Source organism: Loxodonta africana, chromosome 7 (assembly GCF_030014295.1).
Source record: "Loxodonta africana isolate mLoxAfr1 chromosome 7, mLoxAfr1.hap2, whole genome shotgun sequence".
Classification (NCBI taxonomy): Eukaryota; Metazoa; Chordata; class Mammalia; order Proboscidea; family Elephantidae; genus Loxodonta; species Loxodonta africana.
The window spans coordinates 73,663,896-73,677,120 of NC_087348.1; the positions used below are offsets into that span (position 1 = coordinate 73,663,896).

Sequence of the window (13,225 nt, forward strand, 5' to 3'; positions counted from 1 at the left end):
TTCCTGATCTCTAACTAGAATTTATGCCTGGAAAGCCAGTCTTTAGGACTAGGAACCTCTGCTTTCAGCACCCTGGTTTAGTCTGTCACCACTGTCCATGCCCCCATCACATATAATTACTCCCATGGAGGGAAAATTTTTTCTTTTTTTTTTTCACTTTAAAACTATTTATTGATACTATTTAATGATAGAATTTTGCAAGATCAACAACTTCTTCATTGCAAATACCTTCTTTCACCAACATAAACGGCGACTATACACATGGACTTCGCCAGATGGAACAAACAGAAATCAAATTGACTACACCTGGGGAAAGAGACAATGGAAAAGCTCAATGTCATCACTCAGAACAAGGCCAGGGGCCAACTGTGGAACAGACCATCAATTGCTCATATGCAAGTTCAAGCTGAAACTGAAGAAAATCAGAGCAAGTACACGAGAGCCAAAACATGACCCTGAGTATATCCCACCTGAATTTACAGACCATCTCAAGAATAGATTTGACACATTGAACACTAGTGACCGAAGAACAGACAAGTTGTGGAATGACATCAAGGACATCATCCATGAAGAAAGCAAGAGGTCACTGAAAAGACAGGAAAGAAAGAAAAGACCAAGATGGATGTCAGAGGAGACTCTGAAACTCGCTCTTGAGCATCGAGCAGCTAAAGCAAAAGGAAGAATTGATGAAGCAAAGGAACTGAACAGAAGATTTCAAAGGGCCTCTCAAGAAGACAAAGTAAAGTATTATAATAACACGTGCAAAGAGCCGGAGATGGAAAACCAAAAGGGAAGAACATGCTCGGCATTTCTCAAGCTGAAAGAACTGAAGAAAAAATTCAAGCCTCAAGTTGCAACAGTGAAGGATTCCATGGGGAAAATATTAAACGACACAGGAAGCATTAAAAGAAGATGGAAGGAATACACAGAGTCACTATACCAAAAGGAATTAGTCAATATTAAACCATTTTAAGAGGTAGCATATGATCAGGAACCAATGGTACTGAAGGAAGAAGTCCAAGCTGCTCTGAAGGCATTGGCGAAAAACAAGGCTCCAGGAATTGATGGAATATCAATTGAGATGTTTCAACAAACACATGCAGCACTGGAGGTGCTCACTCGTCTATGCCAAGAAATATGGAAGACAGCTTCCTGGCCAACTGACTGGAAGAGATCCATATTTATGCCTATTCCCAAGAAAGGTGATCCAACCAAATGTGGAAATTATACAACAGTATCATTAATATCACACACAAGCAAAATTCTGCTGAAGATCATTCAAAAACGGCTGCAGCAGTATATTGACAGGGAACTGCCAGAAATTCAGGCCAGATTCAGAAGAGGACGTGGAACCAGGGATATCATTGCTGCTGTCAGATGGATCCTGGCTGAAAGCAGAGAATACCAGAAGGATGTTTACCTGTGTTTTATTGACTATGCAAAGGCATTCGACTGTGTGGATCATAACAAATTATGGATAACACTGCAAAGAATGGGAATTCAAGAACACTTAATTGTGCTCATGAGGAACCTTTACATAGATCAAGAGGCAGTTGTTCAGACAGAACAAGGGGATACTGATTGGTTTAAAGTCAGGAAAGATGTGCATCAGGGTTGTATTCTTTCACCATACCTATTCAATCTGTATGCTGAACAAATAATTCAAGAAGCTGGACTATATGAAGAAGAACAGGGCATCAGGATTGGAGGAAGACTCATTAACAACGTGCGTTATGCAGATGACACAACCTTGCCTGCTGAAAGTGAAGAGAACTTGAAGCACTTACTAATGAAGATCAAAGACTACAGCCTTCAGTATGGATTACACCTCAACATAAAGAAAACAAAAGTCTTCACAACTGGACCAATGAGCAACATCATGATAAAGGGAGAAAAGATTAAAGTTGTCAAGGATTTCATTTTACTTGGATCCACAATCAACAGCCATGGAAGCAGGAGTCAAGAAATCAAAAGACACATTGCATTGGGCAAATCTGCTGCAAAAGACCTCTCCAAGCCATGGTATTTTCAATCACATCATATGCATGTGAAAGCTGGGCAATGAATAAGGAAGACCGAAGAAGGGTTGACGCCTTTGAATTGTGGTGTTGGCGAAGAATATTGAATATACCATGGACTGCCAAAAGAACTAACAAATCTGTCTTAGAAGAAGTGCGGCCAGAATGCTCCTTAGAGGCAAGGATAGTGAGACCGCGTCTTACATACTTTGGACATGTTGTCAGGAGGGATCAGTCCCTGGAGAAGGACATCATGCTTGGCAGAGTACAGGGTCAGCGGAAAAGAGGAAGACCCTCAATGAGGTGGATTGACACAGTGGCTACAACAATAAGCTCATGCATAACAATGATCGTAAGGATGGCGCAGGACTGGGCAGTGTTTCGTTCTATTGTGCATAGGGTCGCTATGAGTCGGAACTGACTTGACGGCAGCTAACAACAACTATTTATTGAGGACTTATCTAGTGCTACTAGAACAGAAATACTCCAAGTGGATGGTTTTAACAAACTTAAATTTATTTGCTCACAGCTTAGAAGGCTGCTGTTGCTGTTAAGTGCCACCGAGTCGGTGCCGTCTCACAGTGACCCTGTGTACAACAGAACAAAAACACTATCCGTTCCTATACCATCTTCACAATCGTTGCTATTTTTGAGCCCGCTGTTGAAGCCATTGTGTCAATCCACGTCGTAGAGGGTCTTCCTCTTTTTTGATGACCCTCTGCTTTACCAAGCATGATGTCTTTCTCCAGGGACCAGTCCCTCCTGATAACATGTCCAAAGTACGTGAGACAAAGTCTTGCCATCCTCGCTTCAAAAGAAGGCTGTGCTTCTTCCAAGACTGACCCATGGCTTGGGTCAGGCACACCTTAAGGGCCCTGGTGGTGCAGTGATTAAGTGATGGGCTGCAAACCGAAAAGTTGGTGGTTGGAACCCACCAGCCACTCCGCAGGAGAAAGGTGTGGCAGTCTGCTTCCATAAGGTTTTACAGCCTTGGAAATTCTATGGAGTAGTTCTACTCTGTCCTATAGCATTGCTATGACTTGGAATTGACTCAATGGCAGTGGGTCTTTGGGTCAGGTGCACCTTAGTCTTCAAAATGACATCTTTGCTTTTTAACACTTTAAAGATGTTTTTTGCAGATTTGTCTGATGCAATATGTCATTTGATTTCTTGCCTCCTGCTTCCATAGGTGTTGACTGTGGATCCAAGTAAAATGAAATCCTTGACAACTTCAATATTTTCTCTGTTTATCATGATGTTGCTTATTGGTCCAGTTATGAGGATTTTTGTTTTCTTTATGTGGAGGTGTAGTCCACACTGAAGGCTGTAGTCTTTGATCTTCATCAGTAAGTTTAAGTCCTCTTCACTTTCAACAAGCAAGGTTGTGTCATCTGCATGTCACAGATTGTTAATGAGTCTTCCTCCAATCCTGGTGCCACGCTCTTCATATAGTCCAGCTCTCCAATTATTTGTTCAGCATACGGATTGAATAAATATGGCGAAAGAATACAATCCTGATGCATACCTCTCCTGATTTTAAACCATGCAGTATCCCCTTGTTCTGCTCTAACAACTGTCTCTTGGTGTATGTACAGGTTCCCCATGAGCACAATTAAGTGTTCTGGAATTTCCATTTTTCACAATGTTATCCATAATTTGTTATGATCCACATAGTCGAATGCCTTTGCATAGTCAATAAAACACAGGTAAGCATCTTTCTGGTGTTCTCTGCTTTCAGCCAAGATCCATATGACAACAGCAATGACATCCCTCATTCCACATCCTCTTCTGAATCCAGCTTGAATTTCTGGCAGTTCACTGTCGATGTACTGCTGCAAAAATTCAGCAAAATTTTACTTGTATACAATATTAATGATATTGTTTGATAATTTCCACATTCTGTTGGATCACCTTTCTTTGGAATGGGCACAAATATGGATCTCTTTCAGTTGGCTGGCCAGGTAGCTATCTTCCAAATTTCTCCATTGGTATTTCATCAGTTCCTTGAGCTTTGTTTTTCACCAATGCCTTCAGTGCAACTTAGACACCTTCCTTCAATACCATTAATTCTTCATTATATTTACCTCCTGAAATGGTTGAACACAACCAATTCTTTTTGGTACAGTGACTATGTGTATTCCTTCCATCTTCTTTTGATGCTTCCTGCATCGTTCAGTATTTTCCCCCGTTGAATCCTTCAATACTGCAACTTGGGGCTTGAATTTTTTCTTCAGTTCTTTCAGGTTGAGAAATGAGCATGTTCTTCCCTTTTGGTTTTCTAACTCCAGGTCTTTGCACATTTCTTTATAATACTTTACCTAGTATTCTGCAGCTGCCCTTTGAAATATCCTGTTCCACTCTTTTACGTCATTTCTTCCGCTCGCTTGAGCTATTCTATGTTCAAAAGCAAGTTTCACAGTCTCTTCTGACATTGATTTTGGTCTTTTCTTTCTTTCCTGTCTTTTTTTTAATGACCTTCTGCTTCCTTCATTTATGATGTTCTTGATGTCTTCCCATAACTTGTCTAGTCTTCAGTCATTGGTGTTCAATGCGTGAAATGTATTCTTGAGGTGGTCTCTAAATTCCGGTGAAATAACTTAAGGTCATACTTTAGCTTGGACTTTTCATTTTCTTCAGCTTCAACTCAAAGCAACTGATGAGCAATTGATGAATAAATATAAGCAATTGATGGTCTGTTCCATAATGAGCCCTGGCCTTGTTCTGACTCTGAGTTTTTCCATTGTCTCTTTCCACAGATGTAGTCAATTTGATTCCTGTGTATTCCATCTGGTAAGGTCCACATGTATAACCACCATTTTTGCTGCTGAAAAATGTATTTGCAATGAATAAGTTATTGGCCTTGCAAAATTCTATCATGCAATCTCCAGTGTCATTTCTATCACCAAAATCTTATTTTCCAACTACCAATCTTTCTTCTCCGTTTCCAACTTCTGTCTTCCAATCACCAGTAATTATCAATGCATCTTAATTGCATGTTTGATCAATTTTAGACTGCAGAAGTTGGTAAAATCTTCAATTTCTTCATCTTTGGCATTAGTGTTTGATGCGTAAATTTGAATAATAGTCATATTAACTATAGTTATAGTGGTATGGATATTATCCTATCACTGAAAGCATTGCACTTGAGGATGGATCTTGAGATGTTCTTTTTGATGATGAATGCAACATTATTCCTCTTCAGTTTGTCATTCCCGGCATACTAGACCATGACTGTCCATTTCAAAATGATCAGTATCAGTCCATTTCTGCTCACTTAATGCCCAGGATGATCTATCTTTATGCTTTCAATTTCATTTTTGACAATTTCCAATTTTCCTACATTCATACTTTGTACATTTCACATTCCAATTATTAATGGATGTTTACAGCTGTTTCATCTTAGTCTCATTTCTAGGAGGCTAGAAGCTCAAATTCAGGGTGCCAGCTCTAAGGGAAGGCTTTCTCTCTCTGTTGGCTCTGGAGGAAGGTCCTTGCCTCTTCTGAGCTTCTGCTCCTGTACAGTCTTCATGTGGCTTGGCATCTCTCTTCCCCCATCTCTGCTTCTTTTGCTTTCTCTTTTATATCTCAAAAGAAATTCACTTATGACATACCCTACACTAATTCTATCTCATTCACATAACAAAGGCAACGCATTCCCAAATGGGATTCTAAACACAGGCATAGAGGTTAGGATTTACAATACATATTTTGGGGGACACAATTCAATCCATAACAAGGACCTACTAGATGCTTGGCATTTTATATGCAGTTTCTCACTTAAACCTCGTATTAACCCTGTAAGGTTAAATATTGCCCCTATTTACAGATCAGGAAATATAAGTTTATAAAAATCAAGTACTTTTACCAAATTCACATAGCTAGTAAACATCAAAACCAGAGTTTAAAACCAAAGTCTAAATGCTGGCTCTTTCCACTATACCAAGCTGCTTGTGGAACTCAGTAGCTGTCAGATATCTATGTGACGGAGGATGTCTATGTGATAGAGGACTTCTATGTACTTGAGGACTAGGTTTCAAAGGCCACCACCACCAACTCTATCTACCTGCGCCCCCCAAAAAAGTAAGTGGAAGATATGCCACATGGGGGAAATGACATGTGCACAAAAGCATATAGCCTGTTCTGAGGAACAAGTGATTCTATGTGGGCTGTGTGGTGAATCACAGGGCTCCTGATGGGGGGTGGCTAGATATATGCCTAGAAAAGGAAGTAAAGCACAAAGAGATAATTTTAAGGAACAGTCTGTAGGCAAACCTCAATTGAAGGGTTTTAAAAAAAAAAAAAATTTTTTTTTTTTACAGCACAGAAACAAGCAGGTCAGTACTGATTAGTACTCTTTCTACAGAGTAGAAAAGATGGTATCTGAGGTGACCTTGAGGTACAATGAAGATTGCACCAAGGGACAGGAAAAGAAATGGCATGAGCAAAGGCATGGAGGCAGCACCCCACCAACCATGTCTGAGGAATGGTGAACAGCCAAGTTTGGCTGATATATGGGTACAGATCAAATGCCAAGAGGGAAGCCGAAGTCAGATTATGCTATACTTGGGAATTGATTCTATTCTGAATAGCAGTGGAAACCAGCAAAGCTTTTCGAGTAAGGAGCAACAATTAGGACTGTGTTTTTGGAAAATTATACTCACAGAATTATCTAAGGTAGGTTTCAATAGATAGGAGGGGGATGGGCAGAAGGAGACCAAAAGATTATGGCAATAATACCAGACAAAAGGTATTAAGGGCCAAAGCCAAGTGGTCATCTTGGTAAGAATGAATGGAAGTGATATATATAAAACAGACGAGATATCTGGGACTAAATGCTTGGATCACTGTATTCACAGGATAAATGGGGGGCATAAACAAGACAGAAGGGAAAGTAACGTGTTGAGCTATAAAGGCATCTTCAATTTGTCCAAAGACTTTTAGATGAAAGTGTCCAAAGACAATCAAAGAAATGGAGCTACAACCTAAGAGAGAAGTAGATTTGTGAATCAACTGCATACCACTGATGACAGAATGAGATCACTGAGAGAGAACATAAAAGGAGAAAAGAGATAGGACCAAAAACAGGACCTGAGGGGGTATCCACATTTACAAGGCAGGAGGAGGGAGAGGAATTATGATGACTGAAAGAGCAGTCAAAGTGGTAGGAGAACCACAAAGACATGGAAACTGAGCGAGGAAACAGTTATGAAGAAGGTTTGATCAATAGTGCCAAATGCTATAGGAAGTTCAAGAAGATGGTAGATAGAAAAGATGACTGGGTTTTACATATCAGTGGTCACTAGTTACCTTAAAGACACCCGAAAAGTTTAGGTAAAAGATTGCAACAGGGTCAGACACCAAGCAAATTTCCTATGAATTAGTTTACCCAGGAAATAAGTAGTAGCTTTTTCATCCAAGTTCACTGTATCTTACTTAATTTTAATAAGTTGTCTGATTGGCTCATTGCTTCTCTAAAATCTAATCCACTGCTTTAGTTTAATCACGTTTAAAGGTACAAGTGTATTAAATGATAGTACGCTCACTCCTCATTTATCAACTGTCTCCTTATCCAACATTTCACATTCATGATAACAGCAAAAAAATCTACTATCCAACTATTTTGCACAGTAACGATGTAGATCTGGCAAAAACGAACGCTAAGGTGAGACGCAAGAGTAGCACTGGCCATGATGGTAAAGATTATGTGTCAACTTAGCTGGGCCATGATTCTCAGTGGTTTGGTAGTTATATAATGATGTAATTGGGCAGTTATGTAATGACATAGCCATCTTCCATTTTTGCAATCTGATGTGATCATCCTCCTTTTTCACATAATGCCAATTTTCGCATAACGACCTGGTCTTTGGAACCAAACCATATTGATAAGTGAGGAGTGGGTGTATTTACACCTTTTCAAAGTACAATATTCCTATGTTTTCAACATAAAGTGTGTACATAGTACATAAAGCATGAGTATTCGAGTGTTTTCACACGAGGTAGAATGCCAAACAAGCTAAGGAAAGTCAATTTTGGAGTTCCAGAATTTCATATGCCACATACAAAAATGGATGGTTTTCAAGGTTAAAGAACAGGAATAAAGAAATACATGTAAAAGAATCTTTCTAAATAAAAAAAAAAAATGTTACGAAAGACATTATTAAATTATATGATAATGAGCATATACAGAACTATAACAGGAAAAAGACAGAACAAGTTCTTTATGTACTAATATAAAACAATCACAAGATATAAAAACATTAAGCAAAGTAGAACACTGAAGAATTTTACAACATCCAGTGAAAAAAGCAAGTTCCAAAAAAATAAATATGGTGCAATTCCATTTAAAATTAATCATACATTAAGATGTACATATATGATAAAAAAATTTTTTAATGTAAGGAGAAATACACATAAAATTCAGGATAGTGGTGTCCTCTTGGGGGGAGGCAGGGAGATGAGACAAGGGAAGAGCACAGAGGTAGATGGAACAATATTAACAATATTCTAGTTCCCGAGATGAGTGGTGGATTAACAGATGTTCACTTCATTCTTATGCTTTACAATTTACATACATTTTACATATTTTTGTACTTACCATATTCCAAAAATAAAGGAAAAGAAAAAATCAAGGTCTGATCAGAGTGTATATAGAATGCTATCATTTGTATAGGAAGAGAGGAAGAAGAGAGAATCTTTGCTGCTTGTATAAAGTATAGCACTATCTGTTGATATCAATACCTGTCTTTGACCTCAGAACCCAGTATACAGCTACAGTAGTCAAAACACCTGGTACTCGTACAACAGAAGACACACTGACCAATGGAGCAGAATCGAGGACCCAGATGTAAACCCATCTACCTACAGCCACCTGATCTTTGACAAAGACCCAAAGTCCATTAAGTGGGGAAAAGACAGTCTTTTTAACAAATAGTTCTTGTAAAACTGGGTGTCCATCTGCAAAAAAATGAAACAAAACCTATGCCTCACACCATACACAAAAATTAATTCAAAATGGATTGGAGACCTAAATATAAAACAAAAAAACTATAAAGATCATGGAAGAAAAAATAGGGTAACACTAGAGGCCTTAATATACGGCATAAACAGCATACAAACCATAACAATATACAAACACCAGAAGATAAGCTAGATAAATTGGATCTTCTGGAAATTAAACACTTATGCTCATCAAAAGACTTCACCAAAAGAGTAAAAAGAGAAACTTCAGACTCGGAAAAAATTTTTGGCTACGACATACCCGACAAAGGTCTAATCTCTAAAATGTATAGAAAAATCCAACAGCCCTACAATAAAAAGACAAATAATCCAATTAAAAAATAGGCAAAGGATATGAATAGACACTTTATCAAAGAAGACATTTAGGCAGTTAACAAACACGTGATGAAATGCTCCCAATTACCAGCCGTTAAAGAAATGCAAATCACAACTACAGTAAGATACCATCTCACCCCAATGTTATTGGCACAAATCAAAAAAATAGAAAATAACAAATGTTGGAGAGGCTGTGGGGAGATTGGAACTCTTATGCACTGCTGGTGGGAATGCAAAATGGTACAACAACTTTGGAAAATGATACAGCACTTCCTTAGAAAGCCAGAAATAGAAATACCATGTGATCCAGCAATCCCACTCCCAGGAATATACCCTAGAGAAATAAGAGCCATCACATGACTAGACATATGCACACCCATGTTCACTGTAGCATTGTTCACAATAGCAAAAAGATGGGAACAACCTTAGATGCCCAACAACAGATGAATGGATAAACAAACTATGGTACATACACACAATGCAATAATACAGGACAAAGATGAATCTGAGAAGCATCTCACACCATGGATGAATCTGGAGGGCATTATGCTGAGTGAAATAAGTCAAGCACAACACGACAAATATTATATGAGGCCACTACTATAGAAACTCATGAAAAGGTTTACGCACAAAAAGAAACAACCTTTGGTGGTTACGAGGGAAGTATCTTGGTCATATAGTGCTGCTACAACAGAAATACCACAAGTGGATGGCTTTAACAAAGAGAAATTTATTCTCTCTCAGTCTAGTCAGCTACAAGTCCAAATTCAGGGCATCAGCTCCAGGAAGAAGTTTTCTCTCTTTGTCAGCTCTAGAGGAAGGTCCTTGTCATCTGTCTTACCCTGGTCGAGGAACTTCTCCGCGTAGGAACCTCAGGTCCAAAGTATGCACTCTGTACTTTTTTGGTGGTATGAGGTCTCCATGCCTCTGCTCACTTCTCTCTTTTACATCTCAGAAGAGATTGGCTTAAGACACTATCTAATCTTGTAGATCTCATCAATATAACTGCCACTAATCCATCTAATTATATCATAGTGATAAGATTTATACCACACAGGGAAATCACATCAGATGACAAAATGGTAGACAATCAAACAATACTGGGAATCATGACCTACCCAAGTTGATGGACATTTTGCGGGGAACACAATTCATGACAGGAGGAGAAGGGTGGGGATGGATAAACACTAAATAGACAACAGATACGTGGTAACTTTGGTGAAGGGTAAGAGTACACAATACTGGGGAAGTCAGCACAACTTGACCAGGGCAAAGTCAAAGAAGCTTCACGGACACATCCAAACACCCTGAGGACCGAACTACTAGGCTGAGGGCTGGGGACCATGGTCTCTGGGGGATATCTAGCTCAAGTGGCATAACATAGTCTATAAAGAAAATTTTCTACATCTGACTGTGGTGAGTAGCGGCTGAGGTCTTAGAAGCCTCCGAGTGGCCTTATAAAATATCCCACCCCATCCCAGCCGGAGCAAAGGAGAATGAAGAAAACCAAAGACACAGTGGAAGGATGAATCCAAAGGATTAATGGACCACAACTATCACAACCTCTACCAGACAAAGCCCAGAACAACTAGATGGTGCCTGCTTACAACCACCAATTCTCTGGTAGGGGTGACAACAGAAGATCCCACACAGAGCAGGAGAAAAATGTAGAAAAAAATTCAAATTCACACATACACACAAAGACCAGGCTTGCTGGTCTGAGAGAGACTGGAAAAATCCTGAGAGTACAGCCTCCAGACACCCTTTTAGCTCAGTACTGAAGTCACTCCTTTGAGGTTCACCCTTCAGCCAAAGATTAGGTAGATCTATAGGACCAATAACACACGTGAGGAATATGCTTTGTAGTTCAATCATGTATACAAGACTAATGAGCACACCAGCCCAGAAGCGAAGATGAGAAGGCACGACGGGATAGGAAAACTGGACAAATGGAAACAGGGAACCCAGGGTGGAGAAGGGGAGAGCATTGATACATTGCAGGGTTGGCAACCAATGTCACAAAAACAATTTATGCTTTAACTGTTTAATGAGAAACTGATTTGCTCTGTAAACTTTGACCTAAAACACAATAAAAAAAAAATCTGCCTTTGAGCTGAACTACGGCTTAAGACCCTTATTCTAGATACTGTCTTTTATGGTATAACTGAAGATATGCAAATATTTATTATATATATACTATAGGTTTCCCCCATGAACAAATCTGTCTTGGAAGAAGTACAACCAGAATGCTCCTTAGAAGCAAGGATGGCAAGATTACATCTCACATACTTTGGACATGTTATCAGGAGGGATCAGTCCCTAGAGAAGGACATCATGCTTGGTAAAGCAAAGGGTCAACAAAAAAGAGGAAGACCCTCAATGAGATGGACTGACACAGTGGCTGCAACAACAGGCTCAAGCATAGCAACAATTTTGAGGATGGTGCAGGACCAGGCAGTGTTTCGTTCTGTTGTACACACGGTTGCTGTGAGTCAGAACCGACCTAATGACACCTAACGACACACTATAGGCTAGTCAGTACACTTGGTATTGGAGGTCCCACATCAAATAAGACATGGTCTCTACTTCAAGGAATTTCTAGTCTCTAGAAATCTGGTACAAAGAGAAAGAAGTCAATGTTATATACAAACACTACAATAATGGGGAGTACAGGTGCTATGGAACCTAACGCAGATTGTGGGGATGGAGACTGAGTACAGTTCATGTTTAACTCCGGTAGTGTTGGCCAGGATGTGGAGAAACCGAAACCTTCATAGACTGCTGGTGGGATTGTAAAATGGGGCTGCAGCCGTGGAAAACAGTCTGACAGTTCCTCAAAATGTTAAACACACAATTACCATTTGACCCAGGAATTCTATTTCTAGACATACACCCAAGAGAATTGAAAATATATGTTCACATAAAAACTTGTACATGAATGTTCATAGCAGTATTATTCATAATAGCCAAAAAGTGGAAGTAACCCTTAAGTCCACCAACTGATGAATGGATAAACAAAATGTGGTATACAATAGAATATTATGTAGCCATAAAAAGGAATGAAGTACTGTCACATGCTGTAACATAGATGAACCCTGAATACATTCTGCTAAGTGAAAGAACCCAGACACAAAAGACAACATATTCTATAATTCCACTTACTTGAAATGTGCAGAATAGGTAAATCCACAAAGACAGAAAGTAGATTACTGGTTGCCAGAGGATGGGGGGAAGGGGAAATTGAGATCAACTGCTAATAGGTATGGGGGTTCTTTTGGGGGTGATGAAATTAGATACTGATGACACTTATACAACATAGTGAACACACTAAAACCACTTAATTGTACACTTTAAAGTGGTAAGTTGTATGTTATGTGAATTTTATCTCAATAAAAACAATTCACAGTTTCATAAAACCATTTAAACCAGAACAAAAGCACAAGAGCCAAGAAAATGGAGAAAAGAAAAGGAGTGGGCTCTTCTATGCCCACATGTACATTTCTAACCTCAAGCTTCTTTACTAAGTCCCAGTCCAGTACTTCATGGCTCACACAAAACCATCAACTCTTTGAAATCAAAGGCCATATTTTACCCATCTTTGCATCCAGTGCCTAGTATGTAGTGTTCTTTTGTTCATTCATTCACTCAAATTGTTGAAAGAGTTAATAGTTGCTTAAAGTGTTAAGAGCTGGACAATGGTGGCGGGGTCCTCATTATCACAGAACTTATGGCCTAGAGGAGAGAGCAGACATAAACAAATACAGAATAACACAACCACTAGATTAAAACTGTTGTAAGTGCTATGATGGAAAAACACAAGACACTGCGAGAACACATTATAGGAGAACTAATTTTTTTTTTAACCCCACTGGCAG

The 13,225-nt window shown here is 39.2% G+C and overlaps 1 protein-coding gene across 1 annotated transcript in view; it reads right to left on the reverse strand.

Moving 5' to 3' along the window:
* The window catches only part of SWAP70 (switching B cell complex subunit SWAP70), an 85,065-nt gene that overhangs the window by 37,034 nt on the left and 34,806 nt on the right, over window positions 1–13,225 (reverse strand). The gene's annotated exons all lie outside the window — the stretch shown is intronic.